This window comes from Herpailurus yagouaroundi, unplaced genomic scaffold, assembly GCF_014898765.1.
Source record: "Herpailurus yagouaroundi ecotype Mexico unplaced genomic scaffold, PumYag 253, whole genome shotgun sequence".
Taxonomy (NCBI): domain Eukaryota; kingdom Metazoa; phylum Chordata; class Mammalia; order Carnivora; family Felidae; genus Herpailurus; species Herpailurus yagouaroundi.
The window spans coordinates 8,084,528-8,106,737 of NW_024412470.1; the positions used below are offsets into that span (position 1 = coordinate 8,084,528).

Genomic DNA, 22,210 nt, shown 5'->3' on the forward strand with positions numbered 1-22,210 from the left:
AACATACATTCTTCCTTACTCACAAATCACAATTATTTTGACAGCAATGTACCCAGTTAGATAACTTAATCTCCCAGGCTTCCTTGCATTTAGGCGTGGTTATGTGTCATAATTTTGGGTAATGCAATATAAGAAAACATGTCTTGGGTTGAACTTCTGGGAAAGCTTTTTTTTTTTTTTTTTTTTTTTTTTTTTTTTTAGGGCTAAACATGGACAGATTTAGCATACTCCTGCCTTTTGCCTTTCCCTTTCTCATTTATTGCCTGGGACGTAGATGTAATATCTAAAGGTAAAAGAGTAGTCTTTAGACAACGAGGATGAAAGGTGTTGCTGTGGATGGTTGAAGAGGACAGCAGAAATGGCCTGGATCTTTAATGATCGCCTTGAAAACCATCCTTGTCCTTGACTGCTTACCTCTGGATTTCTTTTTAGAGGACATAAAATAGTTTGCTGAAGTCATTGTAATTGGCTTACGAACACACGTACCAAACGCTGTCTTAACCGATATAGCAACTAAACTTGGTCACAAAAGTATACACTGATCTTAACATTGTAAGTGACTTCAAGAAGAAATAAAGAAGCTATTTTGTCTCCCCAGAAAAGAGATCGTGAAGAGTCTGTTGCTTCTCCTTGGTTGCTTCTCCTGGTTGGCACTGGGTGTGAACAAGAGGTGGGAATCATATAAAAGTAAGGAAAATCTTAGCTATGTGGATGGGGAGGCGAGGTCAAGAGAAAGGAAGTAAGCCATTCTGTAGATATCCAACATGCCAAAACTTTCCTCCAAATGTCAAAGCAACAAGCCACCAGGCAGCTGGACTGAACTCATCCTTCTCTTGCACTTCCTCGTAATCTGTTTCTCATCTAAGGTAAGGGTATCACCACCCACCCATTCTCCTTGGTCAAAGAGCGCTATCTTCTTCAGCCCCGTGGGGACTTGATCACCAAATCCTCTAGAGTGTACCGCTTCAACTCAGACCCTTCTGTGTATATGAATGAAGGAGACAGATGCACAAAGACATTTAATTGCTGCTCAAGACATCTTTGTCTTCATGGACAACGGCATTAATTTCCCAGTCACCGGTTTGTCCCCATTCTTGTCTTCAGTCTCAAGTTCTGGCACAGTTGTATTCCTAGAAGCCAAAATGTATCTGTTTCTCCTTTGCTTTAAAATATCGAGGAGCTTTGGGACACCCGGGTGGCTCAGTTGGTTAAGTGGCCGACTTCGGCTCAGGTTGCGATCTCACAGTTTGTGAGTTCGAGCCCCGCATCAGGCACTGTGCTGACAGCTCGGAGCCTGGAGCCTGCTTCGGATACTATGTCTCCTTCTCTCTCTGCCCCTCCCCTGCGCATGCTCTGTCTCTCTCTCTCTCAAAAGTAAATAAACATTTTTTTAAAGTTTTTTTTAAAAAGTTAAAAAAAATAAAATATTGAGGAGCTTTGAAAAAAAATATTTAGGACCTTTGTGTTTGGATGGTGTTCAAATTCCTCTGCATGGCATATTACGACTTTCAAAATCTACCCACATGTTACATCTCTAGCCGTATTTCCTATTATTGTCTCTGCACTGAATTCCAGGTGTACCATGAACTTTCATAATTCTATAAAGCAGTAGGTGCTCTACCAGAAGTATCTTTCTGTCTCCTTTCATCAGCTAAACCCAGCTCAAATTCCTTTCTGTCTTTCCCAGGAAAATTAATTGTTAATTATTTTGAACCTCCTACATCCTGTTCACATAACTCTTGGTTTTGGGGTCTGTGAGTATGTGAGGGGAGCCGGTGCCCGAATGGCTAGCACATGGAAACATCTCAGTGTATCGGAGAAAAAGGAAAAGACGAAGAGTGTTTCCATTAGAGAATTTTTTTCTTTTCTTTTTGCTTACTTCTCCTAGTGAACATGAAGTTGAATCTATGTCTTCATATACAAAGGGAAGTATTTTCAGAAAATTATTTTTGAGGAAAGCGGTAACTCATGTTTCAGAAAGTCAGACTACAAAGACACCCAAGATCCCTTCTAGCGGAATTCTATGCCAAGATATATGTATATATATTTTTAATGCTCTATCAGAATATTTTAAAATGAAAAGTTTGTAGAATTCGGTTATGTAACTAAATGTCTGAAACCTTCCCTTTGCTTTGTACTTATATGTTGATAAAAGCCAATGGAAATCGATGAACTTTGTATTTCTGAATTAGCTCTTTGGATTTCAACAAATTTCAAGGCAACATAAAGTAGTTCAGTGGACTAAGTAATGATGATAAAATGATAGACAATTTTGTGTTTCTCTTGGTTGAATCACATTTTGTAAAGTCAATACCAAATATAGAAGTTAATAGCAACTATCTTTCTTAAATCGGTATTAACTACCTACATTAGTTAGGAGTAAAGGATTGTTTTATATGACACTTCCCTGAATTATGAGGTTACTGAAAGCAAGACATTACTTATCAAATAGGGCAGAGAATGGAGAGGGAAAATACTCATTCTGCCTCGATCTAGTCACTCTGTGTGGACAAAACAAGAGGGAAGTTGAAATGAGAGTCAAATACACACACACACACGTGCACACGCACACGCACACATGCACACACACACGCTGCCTCCCAGGCTAAGGTGATACCTCCATCATCCTGTGCAAACAAGTAGAAGCTCGTGCTGTATAATGGAGGCTTATCTATGAACAGAAGAACTGAAATTGATCTCTCCCTTTCAGTATGAAACAAGACCCATCAAGTTGAATTCTCCAAGGTTACGAAAAGCAAACACTTCTGGATTTCCACTTCTGGCTACGGCAGACTAGTCGGTATTGGACAAGTGCTCCTGACAATAACAACTAAAAAGGGTTAAATTTTAAAAAGCTGTTTAAAGGCATTTGAGAATTAGTGAGTGAAGACCGAAGGTCCTATGACCCAGGAGACAAGAAATTCACAGAGGAAAGCCTTGCTTTTAGCTCTTTTTCCTTTGGAGTCATCAGCTAATTTTTAAGTGGCTGCAACGAGGCTGAGAAACTGAATAAATAGTCTCATCATGCTAGGGAGATAAATAAAGTGATAGCTCAGGGCCCCTAAGAAGGAGACTTTCCTATAGATACCTCAGTACTGCGTTAGAACTAGAGATGAAGAAAAAAAAAAAGCTTTTTTATAGAAAAGCTCTCACAAGGGGCGCCTGGGTGGCGCAGTCGGTTAAGCGTCCGACTTCAGCCAGGTCACGATCTCGCGGTCCGTGAGTTCGAGCCCCGCGTCGGGCTCTGGGCTGATGGCTCAGAGCCTGGAGCCTGTTTCTGATTCTGTGTCTCTCTCTCTCTCTGCCCCTCCCCCGTTCATGCTCTGTCTCTCTCTGTCCCCCAAAAAATAAATAAACATTAAAAAAAATAATAATAAAATAAAAGAAAAAGAAAAAAAAAAAAGAAAAGCTCTCACAAAACTTCAAATCCAGATTCTATTTAGTACAATTACAGGCTGGATTCAATTGCTCTACCCTATGCATCTGCCTCTCAAAAATCAAAGTACATCCTCTCCAGATGTATTGAACATTAACTGGAATTGCAAATTATCTGTACAATTTTCTACACGCAGCATTCCTCATTATTGAAAAATTAATAGGCATTCGAGTAAACAAGGCCAAATGTACAAAAGCTCGGAAAAACAATGGACACAATCAAATGCACACAGGAAGTCCCTATGCATATATTAAAATTTATGCACGTGGCTTTTAAAATACCTGTGATTTAGAGAAGGAGGTAAACCGTGAGACTCTTAACTACAGAGAACAAACTGAGGGTTGCTGGTGGGGTGTTGGGTGGAGGATGAGCTAAATGGGTGATGGGCATTAAGGAGGGCACTTGTTGGGATGAGCACTGGGTGTTATATGAACGTGATGAATCACTAAATTCTATTCCTGAAATCATTATTACAGTATATGGTAACTAACTTGGGTTTAATTTTTAAAAAAAAAATCTGTGATTTATATGTTCAAGAAAAATAGGGGGGAAATGTGTGGAATTTTAGTGGACACTTGTAATTTATGAACACATAAATCCTAGGATTGAACAATCAAATAACGAAAATGAGGGATGTAATAGACACACTTATCAGTCGAGTAGACACAGCTGAAGTGAGGTCTATGAAGCAGGAGATAGGCCAGCAGATCACATACAGCCTGAAACACAGAGACAAAAGAAGATGAAAATCATAGAAAGGCTCCTATGAGATAAATGGAGCCCAGTTACAAGGCCTAATATACATATAAGTGGAGTCACAGAAAGAGATGAGAGATAAACTAGGTCAAAAGCCTATCTGAAAAGAAATTGGCTGCAAATGTCCAAAGCTGATGAAAGATATGAAGCCAAACATTCAAGAACAGCTATGAACTCCAAATGGGAGAAATTAAAAGAAAACCACACACAGACACGTGGTAGTATGACTGCTAAAAATCCATGATAAAAAAAAGAAAAAAAAAAAAAGAAAGAAAAGAAAAAAAACAGTCTCAAGAGCGGTCAGAGAAAACACAAACATTACTTTCAACAGTAAGACTGACAGCCGACTTCTTAATAGAAGCATTTGAACCCAAGGAATGGGAATGGTCGTGGTAAACCACTGAAAGAAAATCAGGACTAAACAACTAAGGGCTATAACCAGAAACAACAATTTTCTAGGGATATTAAGGCAAATAGAGAAGGGGATAATGATACCTTCTGCTGCTTTTTACGAACCGTGTAATAGATTGTGAGCTCCTTGAAAGCTCTTCGTGGTATCCTTGAGAGTGTTTCAGAACGTCAAGACTCGTGGAACAAATGAAGAATGTGGGGCCATTTGGCCTTTCTACATGTGGGTGAAGCTGATCCGTTCTCCTGCACAACTTCACTGACAGGTGGGCCCCACTACTTTCCAGTTGTGTGATACGGAGAAAATCATTTAACCCCTTGTATTAGCTTCCCGGGCTGCCCTAACAAATTATCACAAGCCAAGTGGCTTAAAACAGAAATTGGTTCTCTCAGTTCTGGAGTCTAGATGGTCAGAATCAAGCACATCTAGGCTCCCTCTGAAGGATCAGGGAAGAGCCTTCTTGGACTCTGTAGTTTCTGGAGGCCGCTAGCAATGCTTGGCATTCCTCGACTTGTAGCTACATCACCCCAATTTCTACCTCCCTTTCCACATGACCATCTTCACTTGGTGTGGATCTCTGTGTCGCTAAAGCTCCCTCTCCAGTTATTGGATTTAGAACACCAAACATTGGATTTAGGGTCCACCTTAATCAAGTATGACTTCACCTGAACATGATTCTATATGTAAAAACTCTATTTCCAAAAAAAAAAGTCACATTCACAGGTGGGGGTGGCGGGTAAGGACTTCAACATATCTTTTTGGGGGGGCACCTGGGTGGCACAGTCTATTAAGCGTCGGACTCTTGATCTCAGCCCAGGTGTGTTTAGTGAGTTCAAACCCCTCATTGAACTCTGTGCTGATGGTGCAGAGCCTGCTTGGGATTCTCTCTCTCCTCTCTGCCCTTCTTCTGCTTGTTCTCTCTCTCTCTCTCTCTCTCTCTCTCTCTCTCTCTCTCTCAAAATAATTAAATAAACATTAAAAAATTTACAAAAAAACATATATCTTTGGGAACACAATTCATGGTACTGTATCCCTGAACTTCACTTTCTTCTTCTATAAAACAAATATTATGATACCAACCTTGAAGAGTTATTATAAGCAAGAATCTATAATGCTTAGGACCCTTAACAGATGGAAAATAAGTTCTCAAGGCAAGCTTTAAAAACTAAGTAATATGTAAGAGAATGAAATATGAAATACATATATTGATAGAGCCAGGAAGGGGTAGGTGAACGAAAGATCCTATTAACTACACACGGTGATAAGATTCTGCCAATGAGGTAACTTCATTTTTCTTCAAGAAACTGTAATAGTCAAATATCAAATGGGCCACTAAGAAAATACAAGGACCAAAGAGACACAAATGAATGAATTTTTCAGCCCATTTTTCCTTCAGAGTAAGGTTTGGCACATTCCTATTTGATCCTGTTCCCATTTCTGCTATCAGCAAGATGTGCTGACATTGGCTACATTGTTACATTGCTTAATTTATCTTTGCTTGGATTTCCTCACTTATAAAACAAGAGATTCAGATCCTGTTTCAATTAGGAGTCAAGTGAGACAAAATCCAGTAAGAGTAAGAGTGGCTTAAATAAATAGGGGCTTAATCTTTTTTATCGAGATATTGTGATACTATATGTATATATTTGGTCTTTGGCCCAAGTTCCTGGCAAAGAGGTCCTGAAACTCTTGTATTTCCTGAGTGATAGAGGTGATAGTAATATCTTTCATTGTAATATTTGGTCTTGGTGACCTGCATACACCCTCCCTCTCCCCAGTTTGTGACAAAAGATCTTCTAAGACCCTTGGAATCTCCAGAGCGATGAGAGTCTTTTTGTATGCTAAGGAGATGACTGGTGGCTTGGAGGTCCCCAGATAGGTTCAGGATGGGATCTAGTTGCCAGAAAGACCAAGCATTATCAGAAGGCTAGAACTTCCAGCCCCACTCCTAACCTCTGTGGAGCGGAGAGTGGTTAGAGATTGAGCCAATCACCAATGACCCAAGATTTGTCTGTCACCAATGCTGAACCATGTCTGCCTAAGGGAACTTCCATGAGCAACCTAAAAAATGGAGTTCAGGGAACTTCCAGGTAGGTAAACACGTGTTGGTACTAGGAGAGTGGTAGGCCTGAAGAGGGCAAGGAAACTCTGAGCACCCCTTCCCCCAATACCTTATAAATCCCCTCCATCTGGTTGTTCTTGAGTTGTATCCTTTATGAAGTAAAATGTCTTCATGAGTTCTGTGAGCTATTGTGGCAAAATATCACATCTGAGGGTAAGTTGTGGGAATCTCTGACTTCCAGCCTGGTTTCCAGCCATAAGTACAGAAGGCTAGGACTTAGACTGGTGTCTGAAGTGGAGGGAGGACAGTCCTGTGGGACTGAGCCCTTCACGTGCAGGATCTGATACTAACTCCAGGTAGATAGTGTCAGAATTGAGTCAAATTGTAGGACACTCATGTGGTGTTGGAGAATTGGTTGATGTGGGGGAAAAAAATCCTCACACGTTGGGTGTCCGAAGTGTTCTATGGGTAGAAACAGATCTCATTATTTACATACCAGTAAAGCAGAAGTAGAACAGTTGCACCTTTGAGTTGGATGCTTACTGACGTTAGACGCTAAGACCCTTTTGTATTTCTGCTTAACTAGCCCTTGCGTGTTGGCTGTTATTTTCTTGGTAACAAGGCAGCTGCTGGAGCTCTCGTTCCTACATCCACGTTAAGACAGAAGGAAATGGAGAATCAGCAGTTCCCAGTCCTGTCTGTCTTCCTTTATCAGGTAGACAACAACTTTCCCAGAAATCCCACAATAGGCTTCAGCTGAAGATTATTGGTCAGAAATGGTCATGTGACTACCTTAGCTGCAGGGGAGGCTCTAAAAGTCTGAAACACAATTGTCCCGTTGGTCAAGCATGTTATGTCTCGTCTCCTGGCACTGGTACATTTGACCACAAGGTCGGGGTTCTCTTAGCAAGAGAAAGTGGGGGGTGGGGGTGGGGATGCCTATGGACAGATAACTAGCAAGATCTTCCGCAGGTCCCTTTTTGCTGAGTAACTGTATATTTTCTTTTTTTTCTTTTTTTTTTAATTTTTTTTTCAACGTTTATTTATTTTTGGGACAGAGAGAGACAGAGCATGAACGGGGGAGGGGCAGAGAGAGAGGGAGACACAGAATCGGAAACAGGCTCCAGGCTCTGAGCCATCAGCCCAGAGCCCGACGCGGGGCTCGAACTCACGGACCGCGAGATGGTGACCTGGCTGAAGTCGGATGCTTAGCCGACTGCGCCACCCAGGCGCCCCTATATTTTCAAACTTCCAAATGGTGGGACACTTTGAACCCCCCCAGGTTTCTATGACAAACTTGTAGTTTTGAACCACAACTGGAAATGTCTCAGATATCTGTAACAACCTGGAGACCTTAATTCAAGCCTAGATTCACTAGAATCTCTGGGACACTAGTCATATTATTAGACTCTAATCTCTATTATCTTTAACATCTGGCAAAGTGTGTGTCTTACAATGTGTTTCAATAATATTTAAGTGAGTGGATAAACTCTTAGAATCTCTGAAAAATCTTAGATAGTTAGGAGAAGCTACCTCATATTCAAATTATAATCATGGCTCAAGATTGTGCTGCAAGAATTTTTCTGATTAGCCAGGAAGTGATCCAAAAAGGGAGGATACTTCCTCAGCTCTTACAGAATAATAGGCAATTCCATAAATGAGCATTTTTGTAAAAATTAAGGGCAACTTACTAGTAATGTGCTATGCAACTATTGAAGGTTATTAAAATCGTTCTATATCTAGAGTTCACTGAGACACATGCTATTAATGAGTCTGCCACCAGATTGGCAAGGTAATTCTTGCATTCGAACTCAAGCATATGTTAGGAGTTTAAACAAATTTCTAGAAGGACTTCTTGACATAAGTGCATCATATCTTAAATGAGTTGTATTTTTTTTACAATTACTTCTTCTTAAAAAAAAAATCAAAGTAACATCTACATAGTTTCAAATGTCAAATTGAATTTCAAGGCTGTTAACCCCCAGCATTAGTCCTCTTTCCCCTTTCACCAGAATCCCACCTCCCAGAAGCAGCCATAATCAGTAATGTTAGCTGTTCCTTCTGGTATTTTTTAATATTTACCTCTTTTTTTTTTTTTTCAATGTGTATTTCTTTACTTTGAAGAGAGAGACAGAGAGTGGGAGCAGGGAAGTGGCAGAGAGAGGGAGAGAGAAAATGCCATGCTGTCAGCGCATGGCCAGATACTGGGCTCAATCACATGAGCCGTGAGATCATGGCCTGAGCCTAAGAGTCGGACACTTAACCTACTGAGCCACCCAAGCGTCCCTGTATTTCCCTGTTTCTAAGTAGCATACCCACACTTAAGTTACTGATTTTGTTTTTCAATTAAGACTTTATGTATTAATCTCCTATTATTTTGTTATTCTTTCATTGTCCTGGTCATCCATTAGGCCCTTGGAACCAGGAATCTTACATCCTTCAGTTCTGGGAAGTTTTCCTGTATTATTTCTGTGAAATTGTGGTTTGTAATAAGAAAAGTGTTCTTGGTTTCTGTCCTCTTCCTGACAATGAGCTCCTACAACCCTTGCATTTTCCCAAGTGATAAGGGCTATAAAAGTGAAGTGGGGGAGGTGGGGCAGATATAGAGGAAGGTGGAAGGAGAGGTTTTGTTATTCATAAGAGCCTATTTCAACCACACCTGAAGTTATGTTAATGAGGCAAACTTTTGGAAAGACCCTAAGGAGGAGAGGGAGCTGGTTGCTAGGGAAACCATCTTTGGATTAGAGGGTTCAGGCCCAACTCCTACTTTTGGGGAGGGAAGAGGGACTGGCACTCGACTTAACCAGCAATGGCCAATGTTTTCATCAGTCACACCTACAAAGTGAAACCCAAGGAGGGCATCATGGGAACCCTGATTTATAGCTGATCGGTCAGAAGCACAGGTGACAACCTGTGATCGGTGTCTCAAGTGGGAAGTAGTTTATAGGGCTGCGTCCTTAACTTTTGGGATCTGATGCTAATTCAGGGTAAATAGTGTTAGAATTGAATTGAGTTGGAGGACACTGGGTTGGAATAGAGAGTTAGAGATTTGGATGGTGTGGGAAACCCTCTTCCCCAGTTTGGTGGCCAGGAGTAAATAGTGTAGAAAGAAGAAATAGACTTTACACTTCTTTGATGATTTCTTCCTATTTATTCTCTCTTTGTGGAAATTTTTGTGTGTTTGGTGTTTTACCTCCTGGTTGAGCCTTTAAACCCACCCCCTCTCCCATCCCTGGCTGCCCTTTCCTTCCATATTAATTTCCTTAGCTTATTTGTTTATTTGTTTTTTGCTTTATCTTTTATGGAGATTTCTTTAACTTTTCCAAGTCTTCTATTGACTCTATTTCTTTTTCTTTCTTTTTTTTTTTTTAAGTTTATTCAATTATTTTGAGAAAGAGAAAGAGCGCATGCTCGCAAATGGGGGAGGGGCAGAGAGAGAGGGAGAGAGAGGATCCCAAGAAGGCTCAGCACTGGTCAGTGCAGAACCTGACTTGGGGCTTGATTCCACAAACCATGAGATCATGACCTGAGCCCAAGAGTCAGAAAATTAACCAACTGAGCCACCCAGGTGACCTCTTTATGTCTATTATATGATTAATTCCTAAGGATTCTTTCTTATTCTCTATTACCTTTTTATGGTAGGATTTTCCTTCACCTTATAAAATTCCTCTTTTTAATCTTTGTGAAGATATTGAGTACAATACTTATTTTAAAGTTTTTTATGTTCTATGAGTTATCTTTTTCTCCAAATGTCTTTTTTATATTTGTTTGTGTTGGTCTCTACTGCATGGGCTAGTTGGAGCTGGGGGCTTTGTCTCTCTGTTTGCATTTATGAGTGAAAGCTCTAGGCTGTTGATTGAAAACCGTGTGGGGTTGGCTCATTGACTGGTGGGTTTCCGATGATGATCAGGCCCATCATATCGGTCTTTTGTTGGGAACTCTCAAAACTTGATTTTTCACCTGAACTAAAAGCTAATCCATTTTTTTCCAGAGAAAAATTTTTCAAGTTTTATCTGGGGGATCTCCAGCTTTTATGCTGGCATTCTGAAAGTGAGGTAGGAGAAGGAAGCTGAGGTCTTCTCATTCAGTATGCAGAACTTTTCTCTTCATTTTCCTTCTTCTTCTTTTTTTTTAATGTTTATTTATTTATTTTGAGAGAAAGAGAGCATGAACAGGAAAGGAGCAGAGAGAGGAAGAGAGAGAATCCCAAGTGCTGGAAGGGCCGTGAAAGAATTCATTCAAGACAGACCAAAGGAGACAGAAGTTTACTGAATATATTTCAAGGGAGCCGTGAGCAGGACAGCAAAGGAGATGCTGTCTTTCATGAGGCAGTGGGTCAGGGCTGTTTCTAAAGGGGGAAGGTTGGGGGTGCCTGGGTGACTCCGTCTGTTAAGCATCTGACTCTTGATTTCAGCTCAGGTCGTGATCTCACAGTTCATGAGTTCGAGCCCCGCATCGGGCTCTGCACTGACAGCGTGGAGGCGCCTCCTTGGGATTCTGTCTCCAATCTCTCTGTCCCTACCTCTCCCTCTTCTTTCAAAATAAGTAAATAAACTTTAAAAAACCCGGGGCTTGGGGGGAAGGTGAGGAGGTATGGCACATGGAATCTTCCCCTTTTTTGGAAACTGTGTCTGGTTGTAAGTAGCCCATTGGTCAGTTAGGGCCCATGGATATTTTGGGGTGGGTTGCCTGCTGGGCCTGTTTGTATTCAGCCAGGTGGTCACTGTGAGCCCTTTCTACATTTCATTGCTCAAGCCTGTTGTCTAAAAGCAGCCTCTACAGGTTATAATTTCTCAATTGTTTTCATTTAAAAGACATTTTTTTTTTAATGTTTATTTATTTCTGAGAGAGACAGAGAGAGACAGAGTGCGAGCAGGGGAGGGGCAGAGAGAAAGGGAGGCACAGAATCTGAAGCAGGCTCCAGGCTCTGAGCTGTCAGCACAGAGCCAGACGCAGGGCTTGAACCCACGAACTGTGAGATCATGACCTGAGCCAAAGTCCGACACTTAACTGACTGAGCCACTCAGGCGCCCCTCATTTTTTTTTTTTTTTTTTTTTTAAAGTAGGCTTCCAGTCCAGCACAGGGCTTGAACTCAGGGCCCTGCGATCAAGACCTGAGCTGAGATCAAGAGCTGGACGTTTAACCAACTGAGCCACCCAGGCACCCCTCAATTGCTTTTATTTATTTACTTATTTAACATTTTTATTTTATTTTATTTATTTTGAGAGAGACAGAGATAGAGCAAGTCGGGGAGGGGCAGAGAGAGATTGGGAGAGAATCTTAAGCAGGTTCTGTGCTGTCAGCGTAGAGCTGGATGTGGGGCTTGATCCCATGAATCATGAGATCATGACCTGAGCAGAAACCAAGAATCGCAGGCTTAACTGAATGAGCCACCCAGGCGCTCTGAATCATTTATTTAAATAACTCGTTCCTTGTTTTTGCTTCTGCAATAGTGTGATTTTTAAGAAATATCTATTTGGCCATTCAGATGACCAAAATATATTTCTCACGTATATATTTGGTCTTCATCCACAGTTCTGGGCCCACAGCCCCTCAGACCCTTGGAAATTCCCGAGGGTGATAAAGGTGCCTTTTATCATATAAATGAAAGTGACATTTGGACCCCACCCAAGGGTGGGGCTGGTTGCCCAAAGGGCAGACCTAGTTATTAGAGGATCGCAACTTTTAGTCTGACCTTGCAACCTCCTGACCTCAGGACCTGAACCCTGGGGAGCCGGGGAGGGGAGAGGGGCTGGAGGCGGAACCAGCCAATGGGCCAATGACTTAGTCAATCTGCACTAGGCACTGAAGCCTCTCGAAAAACCCAAGAGGACCAGGTTGGGAGAGCTGTGCTGGTGAACGCGACGAGGCTCAGGAGGAGTGGCGGCTGGAGAAGTCTGGAAGCCCCTGCGCCCTTTCCCCACACCTTGCCCCAGGCATCTTCATCTGACCCGGTGATTCACCAGCACACCCTTTACTGGTAAGTGTGAGGAAGTGTTTCCCTGACTTCTGAGAGCCACTCTAGCAAACGGAAAGGAGCTAAGGAGGAGGCGGCTGGGCCCTCCAGACCCTGGGCGCTGGGTGGGGAGCCCGGGTTGCAGCCTGTGACTTGTGAGCGGTGCGTGGGGTGGGCGGTGGGGGGGGGGGGGGGGTCTTGCGGACCTGAGACCCAGCCTGGGGGATCTGATGCTCTCTCTGGGTACGGAGTGTCGGAATTCCGTTCTCGGACACACTGCCGGCTTCCAAGACTTCTTTGGTGTTGTGTGGGAACCCCATTTCCCCACGTTGAGATCAGGAACAAGACAGAGCCCGATTCAGGGTTCAAGCTCACAAACCAGGAGATCGTGACCTGAGCCGGAACCCAGAGCCAGATGCTTAACCGACTGAGCCACCCAGGCGCCCCTATATATTACCTCTTTTTACACCATAGTGGCAAAGCATACATACTGTTCTGCACTTTGTGCATTTTACTGATCTATATAAAGATTATTTTATATCAGTATATAGTATTGTTTCATATATATATGTAGAGCTTACATTAATATATATATTACATTAAAAATATATATATATGTAGAGCTTACATTAAATCTTTGTGATCTTTGCCAAACTGATGGTTCAAAAAATGATATCTTGGTGTGTACCTAATTTGTAGTTTTCATATAATAAATGGACTGAGTGTGATAGCTCAGATTTAAGCCATTTGTATTTCTTTTTAGTTGAATTCCTTATTAATATCCCTTGCTCATTTTCTTTTAGATTATTATTGATCTGCAGGAGGCTTTTATATTTGGAGAAATTAATCCTTATGATATAATTTGCAAATACTTTCTTCCAGTTTTTCATTTACCTTTTGGTTTTACTTACGGTGTTTTTTGCTATACAGAAAAGTTTTATTTTATATAGTCAAATTTATCAGTATTTTATTTTAGGAGTTCTAGGAATTTCAAAATAGTCTAGGAGGCTTTTATACGGAGAGTATAAAGCATTGCCCCCATTATCTTGCAAAGCATTTTTTTTTTTTTTTGGTTAGTTATCCTGATATGTATTTGAGATATGGATCCAACTTAATTTTTTCCAAATAGATACTCAGTGGTTCTAGATTTGTAGGCAGATGATAATACAGTTGCAAAATATATAAAAAAATATTTTTCGAACTACAAGGAGAAATGAGCAAATGCATAATCTTGGGCAGAGACTTTTAACCCCTTTCTCTTAACAACTGATAGATCCGATATTTAAAAAGCCTAATACAAGGGATGCATTTCTAGCAAGAGTGATCAGAAGAAAAGGAAGAAGTCACAAAGAACCCTGTCAGAAATTTCAAAAAGTGCCATGCATGTAGGTTCTGTAGCCACTGAAATGATAGTAAGAGGATCTTGGGAATAAGTTTGCCAATAATGAAGTAACACGTTTCTAGTAAATCGAATTTGCTCGAGTGGCCACGGGAGTGAAATCGAGAATGTGTGAAGTCCTGTAACTGTTCAAACAAATTGAATCTAATGAAACACTTTTCCACAAAAGAAGTTCCAAGTTCAGAATGCTTTACCGTTTTGTTTCTAGATAGTATTTAAAGGACAAAGACCAACAGTCTTACACATACTCCTTCACAGAACTGGAAAAAAAAGTAGCACTTTACAGCCACGATAACTTCGATATCGATAATCTGCAAAGATATCGTGAGAAATAAAATTGATTGACCTGCCCCTTTCAGATGTAAAAATCCCAAACAAGTTATACTATTAATACATCAAATCACTCAACATGTAAAAAGGGTATGCATTCTGAATGAGTTGAGTTTATCTCAGTAAGACAGGGTTAGTATAATATTAAAATATCAATACGGTGTGGCATGTCAGCCGAATAAAGGAGCAAAATAATAGTGTTAATTGAATAGATGTAGTAAAGGCGCATAATAGAATCCAACATGCATTCATTTTGAAAGCTTTTTATAAGCTAGGAATACCAAGAAAGTATTCTTAATCTGGTCAAAATCGTCTATAAAAAACTACAAATGACATAATTCTCCTCCTCACTCCAAGACACAATCCTTTTTTAAAAATTGTTTTAATGTTTATTTTTGAGAGAGAAACAGAGAGACAGAGAGACAGAGAGACAAAGTGTGAGCAGGCGAGGGGCAGAGAGAGAGGGAGACACAGAGTCTGAAGCGGGCTCCAGGCTCCGCGCTGTCAGCACAGAGCCCGACGTGGGGCTCGAACTCACAAACCGCGAGATCATGACCTGAGCCGAAGTTGGACCCTGAACCAACTGAGCCACCCAGGTGCCTCTAGAGATTTTATTCTTAAGTATTCTCTACCCAACATGGGGCTCAAACATACAACCCTGACATAGAGAGTTGCATGCTCTACCCACTGAGCCAGTCAGGTGCCCCACGAAAACAAAATCATTTTAAAATCCCTACAAATTAGTAAAAAAGACAAGACTATCCAATATAAAAATAGTCAAGAAACTTAAACAGGAGTGTCACCATCTAAATGGTTTGTAAACATATGAAAACATGCTCAATCTTCTTACCAATTGGGGAATGAGAAATTAAAACTTCAATATGACACCAGTACATAACTTCTAGAATGTCTATAATTTATTTATTTATTTATTTATTTTTTCAACGTTTATTTATTTTTGGGACAGAGAGAGACAGAGCATGAACGGGGGAGGGGCAGAGAGAGAGGGAGACACAGAATCGGAAACAGGCTCCAGGCTCCGAGCCATCAGCCCAGAGCCTGACGCGGGGCTCGAACTCCCGGACCACGAGATCGTGACCTGGCTGAAGTCGGACGCTTAACCGACTGCGCCACCCAGGCGCCCCCAATTTTACTTTTAAATACATATTTAACATGGTGCACACAGATGTGTACCAGCAGACGTACAAGAATGTTCACATCTGCATTATGCATCACAGCCCCACGTTGAAAGCAATCCACAGGGTGCCTGGGTTGCTTAGTCTGTTAAGCGTCCAACTTTGGCTCAGGTAACGATCTTGGCGTTGGTGGGTTCCAGCCCCACGTCGGGCTCTGTGCTGACAACTCAGAGCCTGGAGCCTGCTTCGGATTCTGTGTTTCCCTCCCTCTCTGCCCCTCCCCTGCTCTCTCTCTCTCTCTCTCTCAAAAATTATAAACTTTAAAAAAGTAGAATACCATTTATATGAAATTCAAACTGAAAATCTCAATTAAACTTGAGATATACACTTAAAAATTATACAAAAAATGAAGAGGTGTGGTTGTCATAAAAGTGAGGATAATTGCTATGTTCAGTGGGGAGAAAGGGAATTATGATGGGAATGGGGTACAGAATCTGGGCAACTGACTCCTATTTCTTGTCCTAGGTGATAGTTACACAGTGTTGATAATAATTCATTAGGTGACACATTTGTGGTTTCTATGCTTTTGTGGAAATATAACATATTTAGTAGTAAAGATATATAAAGGAGGAACATATTTTACATCCTGTTTTAATTAATTAATTTTTTTAGTGTTTATTTTTGAGAGAGACACAGCGTGAGTGGGAGAGGGGCAGAGAGACAGAGAGAGAGAGAGGGAGACACAGAATCCGAAGCAGGTTCCAGGCTCTGAGCTGTCAGCACAGAGCCCGACACGGGGCTCGAACTCAGGAACCGTGAGATCATGACCTGAGCCGAAGTCGGACGCTTAACCTACTGAGCCACCCAAGTGCCCCTTACATCCTCTTTTATGTGTTAAGGTCAGAAATGCAACTGAAATAAAAATTTCATGAAATAATACCTTTACTATGTGTGATACACTCAGATATATCCGATTCTTTTCTCTCCTTTTGTCTTCCATCTCATTCCATTTTTATTTCTTTACTCGTTTTTGAGAGAGCACAAGCAAGGATGGGGCAGAGGAGGGGAGAGAGAGAATCTTTAGCTGGCTGTGCACCCAGTGCAAGGCCCTACTTGAGGCTTGATCCAGGATCTTGGGATCATGACCTGAGCCGAAATCAACAGTCAGATGCTGAACTGACTGAGCCACATGGATTCCCCCATCTCATTCCATTAAAAAAAAAAAAAAAAAACGCTGGCCATAAGCTACACCTTTTTATTCTATTTTATTTTATTTTATTTTATTTTATTTTACTTTATTTACCTATACCATGATTTTTTAATTAATTAATTAATTTTTTAATTTACATGCAAGTTAGTTAGCATACAGTACAACAATGATTTCAGGAGTAGATTCCTTAATGCCCTTTATCCGTTTAGCCCTTACCCACTCCCACAACACCTCCAGTAGCCCTCTGTTCTCCATATTTATGGGTCTCTTCTGTTTTGTCCCCACCCCTGTTTTTATATTATTTTTGCTTCCTTTCCCTTATGTTCATCTGTTTTGTCTCTTAAAGTCCTCATATGAGTGAAATCATGATATTTATTTGTCTTTCTCTGACCGACTAACTTTGCTTAGCATAATACCCTCTAGTTCCATCCACGTAGTTGTAAATTGGCCGTAGGCATTCACCCTGGCATTAAGAAACTCTTGGGGTTCCTGGTGTAGCGACTGAATTGATCCCAACTGAATTCCCAGTTGAATTCCAAGTTGGGATCAGAAATACCCATCTCTCTCTGGCAGGGTTGCTCACTGTCAACACCGCTGGCATTTGGGGCTGGATAATTCTTTGTTGTGGATGCTTGTCTTGTACACTGTAGGTACTTAGCACCGTCTCTGGTCTCTTCCTGCTAGGTGCCAGTGGGGGGGGGGGGGGGGGGGGGGGGGGGACACACACCTCCAGTTGTGACTCCCTAGCAGGCAAAATTACCTCTGTTGAGGGAACCACTACTCTAGAGGCTCTATAACTTTCTAAACTTGGCTCTGCCTTTATAAAGAATCCATAAGTTAGCATTTCTCGAACATCAGTGCACATTAGCGTCACCCGGATATTCTGTCTGAGAAGTGGGCTGGGAATGTGCCTTCTTGACAAAGATCCCAGGTGACTCTGATTCAGGTTATTTCCAAAGATCACACTTGGAGAGACATTGCCCTAAGATGACTGCCCTCTTGAATGAAAATTCCCTTGGAGGCATTAGAATGTTCCAGATATATTAGTTTTCAAGGGACAGGTCAATGCACCGGAAGATAATAAGCTTCTGCTGGGTAAGAAATCATGCAAAACATCCAAGGTCTCTTTAGGGGGCAGATCTGGTGCAGACACCGGTGAAATCACAGCCATGGGGTCTGTTCTCTGTGTCATTGTTCTGTGACGTGTGCGGAGCTCACCGGGGAGGGGCTGTGGAACCACAGAAACTGAGTCTGACCTTTCTGAGGCCGCGATTTCCCTGAAGCTCACCCAGAAGCATGAACCAGCATCCCTAGTAAAGACACTGCCGTAGCATTTGCCAATTACTTCATGCCTGATGGAGAAGCTGAAATGCCTCCCCATACTTCAGATTTTTTTTTTTTTCATCCCAGTTAATTGTTCTTCCTAAATTGAATGATCTATTTTTGGAACTAAAAGAGATGCAGTGTAGGGAGAGAGGAACCGACAAAGCCCAAGGCAGAGAGGGGAGGTAGTCGGAGGAAATGCAGGAATGAGAGGGGATACTGAGTGAATCATCTCCCCCCGCTAGCAAACACATCAAAAGAAGAGGAAGGGCGTTCTCCCCCTGCGAGCAGGTGGGTGACACAGGAGGGGCTGGGAGTCTTGCTGAAAAGATGAACACACGAAATGAAACAGGGCAAAATTCTGGGAGTCGTTGTGACCCGGAGGCTCAGGCCGTAAAAGTCATCGGGTGTTACCTTGGAGCTCTCTAGTGGGTGAGAGCGCATTCTTATCACCGAATCAGAAGATGAGAAACCCTGCTCCTTTACCCTATTTCCTACTGGAAATTTATTTGAAAAGCGCTGTGGCCTTAAAATGTGCAACTGTCTAGTGGACGTGATGCCAAGACTGGCGGGTCTTCGGATGCATTTCGTCCACAGGCGCGTCCGATGAGGCACGTGTGCCCCCAGATATGTGTATTTCTAGTGAACCCAGAGCTGGAAGTAACATCCCCCTCAGCCAGACCCTCTGGCTGTTACCAAAAACGCACTTGAAAAAAGGGTAGGCAAGTATTGGACCTGACCATCGGCGTGGATATCGGCATCATGCGTTTTATTGCCTCTGTAAATAATGCTTCTGTTAACTCCAGTGGCTTCCTCTGATCCTTCTGCAGCCTGAACGTCATGCTCAAAGCTTTGGAGCCTGCCCACGCTAGCCATCTCTGCTGCTTCTCCTGTCTAGGCATCTCAATTGTAGTTACATCTTTAAAAGACTGTCGTTTATGCTGTGAAATGTTTAGTAAAACTACAAAGCAGAACACACGTCATTTTCTTAAAAACACATAAGCATTTTGGCCTGCAAAAGAGACTACTCCGAAGGCAGCCAGCTTGACTTTAAAATGCATGGGGGAGGGGCGCCTGGGTGGCGCAGTCGGTTAAGCATCCGACTTCAGCCAGGTCACGATCTCGCGGTCCGTGAGTTCGAGCCCCGCGTCAGGCTCTGGGCTGATGGCTCGGAGCCTGGAGCCTGTTTCGGATTCTGTGTCTCCCTCTCTCTCTGCCCCTCCCCCGTTCATGCTCTGTCTCTGTCTGTCCCATAAATAAATAAAAAACGTTGAAAAAAAAATTTAAAATGCATGGGGGAAAGCAGAGACCTTTCCAAGGCCCATACGACCATGCCATTCCTTTCACCCCTCAGTGGATATTTTAACGACGCGTGTAGTTCACTCCTGAAATGATTCAACTAAGGAAAGGGAGAGGCGGCCGACCCCTGGCTACGTTTGCCTTGTACCTGCCGCGGGGGGTCCGGAAGAGGAGCTCCTTGACTGTCCAGGGCATCAGTTTTTCCCGTTCTGCCATTTTCGTCCAAGCATCCAGGGGGTAGAACATCCGTATTTCTCTGTGTGTCCGAGCGGTTGATCTCCAGCCACTTTACCAGGAGACTCTAACACCACAGGGGTGGAGAATGGAGCATGCGCAAAGAAAGGAAAGAGCGTGGGAATGATAGTGTTCAACCAAACAGGCTTTGCAGATCCCTTTCACGCCAGGTTATAACACAAGGGTTGCAGGATCGAAAGATCCTTGCTTTCTTCCTCACGCACGTCCATGTTCGGGCTGATTGAGTAAACTTCCGTTTGGTTCTGGATAGCTTCTAAAGGAGATGAGGTCCTATAGTGCAGTGACAAAGAATACGGGCTTTGCAGCGGGCATGCCTGGGTTGAGATTTTGGCTTCATCTAGATTCGTGCAACCTTGGGAAAACCGAGTGACCTCGAGTCAATGACCACCTCTTTATGCATATTGACTCCTCTGTAAAATTAGAATAACAGTAGTGTGTGTCACTACTGTGAGGCTGAAATGTGTAGTTGGATGGAAAAATAGCTGGAATGAGGGGCGCCTGGGTGGCTCGGTCGGTTGAGCGTCCGACTTCAGCTCAGGTCATGACCTCGCGGTTCGTGAGTTCGAGCCCCGCGTCGGGCTCTGTGCCGACAGCTCGGAGCCTGGGGCCCGCTTCAGATTCTGTGCCTCCCTCTCTCTGCCACTCCACCGCTCACACACAGTTTCTGTCTCTCTCTCTCTCTAAAATGTAAATAAACATTAAAAAAATTTTTTTTTAAAATTTTTTTTTTCAACGTTTATTTATTTTTGGGACAGAGAGAGACAGAGCATGAACGGGGGAGGGGCAGAGAGAGGGAGACACAGAATCGGAAACAGGCTCCAGGCTCTGAGCCATCAGCCCAGAGCCTGACGCGGGGCTCGAACTCCCGGACCGCGAGATCGTGACCTGGCTGAAGTCGGACGCCCAACCGACTGCGCCACCCAGGCGCCCCAATAAACATTAAAAATTTAAAAAAAGATAGTTGGAATGGTTGGTTCTGGTCTACTCATTACGAAAAATAGAAGTTATATTGTTGGTGTTATTAGTATTATCTCTTTTATACATTCAAAATCACTGACAATGATGTGGGAGATTGAATTCTAACAAATTCTGGGGAGAAATATCAACAGTCAGGGATGGGGTGCTCCCCCTATCCATAGGTATTGAGATAGCTCACACTTTGAGTAACCCCGTCAAGTCCTTCCAGAACCTCTCTGGATTGTATATTTCTGGAATGCCCCTGGGAGTGTTATAAAGCATATTCATCTGGATTCAAAGATGGGATATTTTTTTTTCTAGAATTGCCCTGTGACATTCTATCTTGAGTTTGTTCTTTCCGGGGAGTCTAACAGGAGTAAGAAATGGAAATGTTTCCGGTTATTTGAATGTGGTTCAGGTGTGGGTCCTTATTCACTTCTGTTACCATGTGTTTGGTCAGGAGTTGAGTGTTGTTTTTGGCACTTAAGTTGTCAAATCCACCATTAATTGAATAATCCGCTTAACCCTGATTTTCTGGGTCCACAGCTGGTTATCGTGGCTATACTTCTGCTATTTTTATATTGTTTTTATTTCAGATGTAGGAAACATCTACGCTGCAACTGTCTCTGTGGCCTAGTCTCACCTCAAAATCTGGTCCGGGGATCTTTTTTTTTTTTTTTTTTTTTTTTAAGGTTTTATTTATTTATTTTTGAGATACAGAGAGACAAAGCATGAACGGGGGAGGGTCAGAGAGAGGGAGACAAAGAATCTGAAACAGGCTCCAGCTCAGAGCCTGACGCGGGGCTCGAATTCACGGACTGCGAGATCATGACTTGAGCCGAAGTCAGCCGCTTAACCGACTGAGCCACCCAGGCGCCCCATCTGGTCCAGGGATCTTGATGGATTACTCTTTATGAGTGAGTAGAAGAATAAAAAGACCGTGTTCATTCACTGAAAGTGTATTTGCTCATTGAATATTTACCAAGCCCCCATTATACATGTAAGTTACTGTGTTTGCTATTGAGAACAGACTGTTGACTGAGATGGACCCCGCCACCTGCCCTCATGGGTGCATTTTGGTGGGAAAAGTACAGCGGTTGCTCTGTGACTATGTAATGAAGGCATGAGACCAAATCTGAGCGGTCAGAGATGTTTTCTTGAAGAAGTAACATCAAGCTGAGGTTTGAAGGATGAATAGGCATTTATTAAATGGGGAGGAAGAGAAGAAAGAGGCAGAAGGAATAGCGTGTATGGCCCTGGGCATGGCAAGAACACGGTGAAATGGTGTGAAGGAAGGTGGATGCAGAGAAGAGGGGGGAGTTGGATGTGAGACAGGGAGAGGGAGGCAGAGACAGGGCAGGCAAGGACTCAAGGCCAAGTGAGGAGTTTGAGCTTGACCCAGAAACAATGGGAAATCACGAAAGAGAGTGACCTGATCAGAACGGTGTTCTTTTTTCAAAAAAAAAAAAAAAATTTTTTTTTAATGTTTATTTATTATTGAGAGACAGAGAGACACAGAGCGTGAGCAGGGGAGGGGTAGAGAGAGGGGGAGACACAGAATCGGAAGCAGGCTCCAGGCTCTGAGCTGTCAGCACAGAGCCCGATGCGGGGCTCCGACCCACAAACTGTGAGATCGTGACCTGAGCCGAAGTCGGTCGCCCAACCGACTGAGCCACCCAGG

The 22,210-nt window shown here is 42.6% G+C and overlaps 1 long non-coding RNA gene across 2 annotated transcripts in view; it reads left to right on the top strand.

Moving 5' to 3' along the window:
- The window catches only part of LOC121020859 (uncharacterized), a 30,784-nt gene extending 9,588 nt beyond the window's left edge, over window positions 1-21,196 (top strand). For both annotated transcript variants that reach the window (XR_005786328.1, XR_005786327.1), the window contains 2 exons: window positions 12,467-12,644; window positions 21,126-21,196. This is a non-coding gene — a long non-coding RNA (uncharacterized LOC121020859). The remainder of the gene's footprint in view (window positions 1-12,466; window positions 12,645-21,125) is intronic.
- The last annotated feature ends 1,014 nt before the right edge of the window (window positions 21,197-22,210 follow it).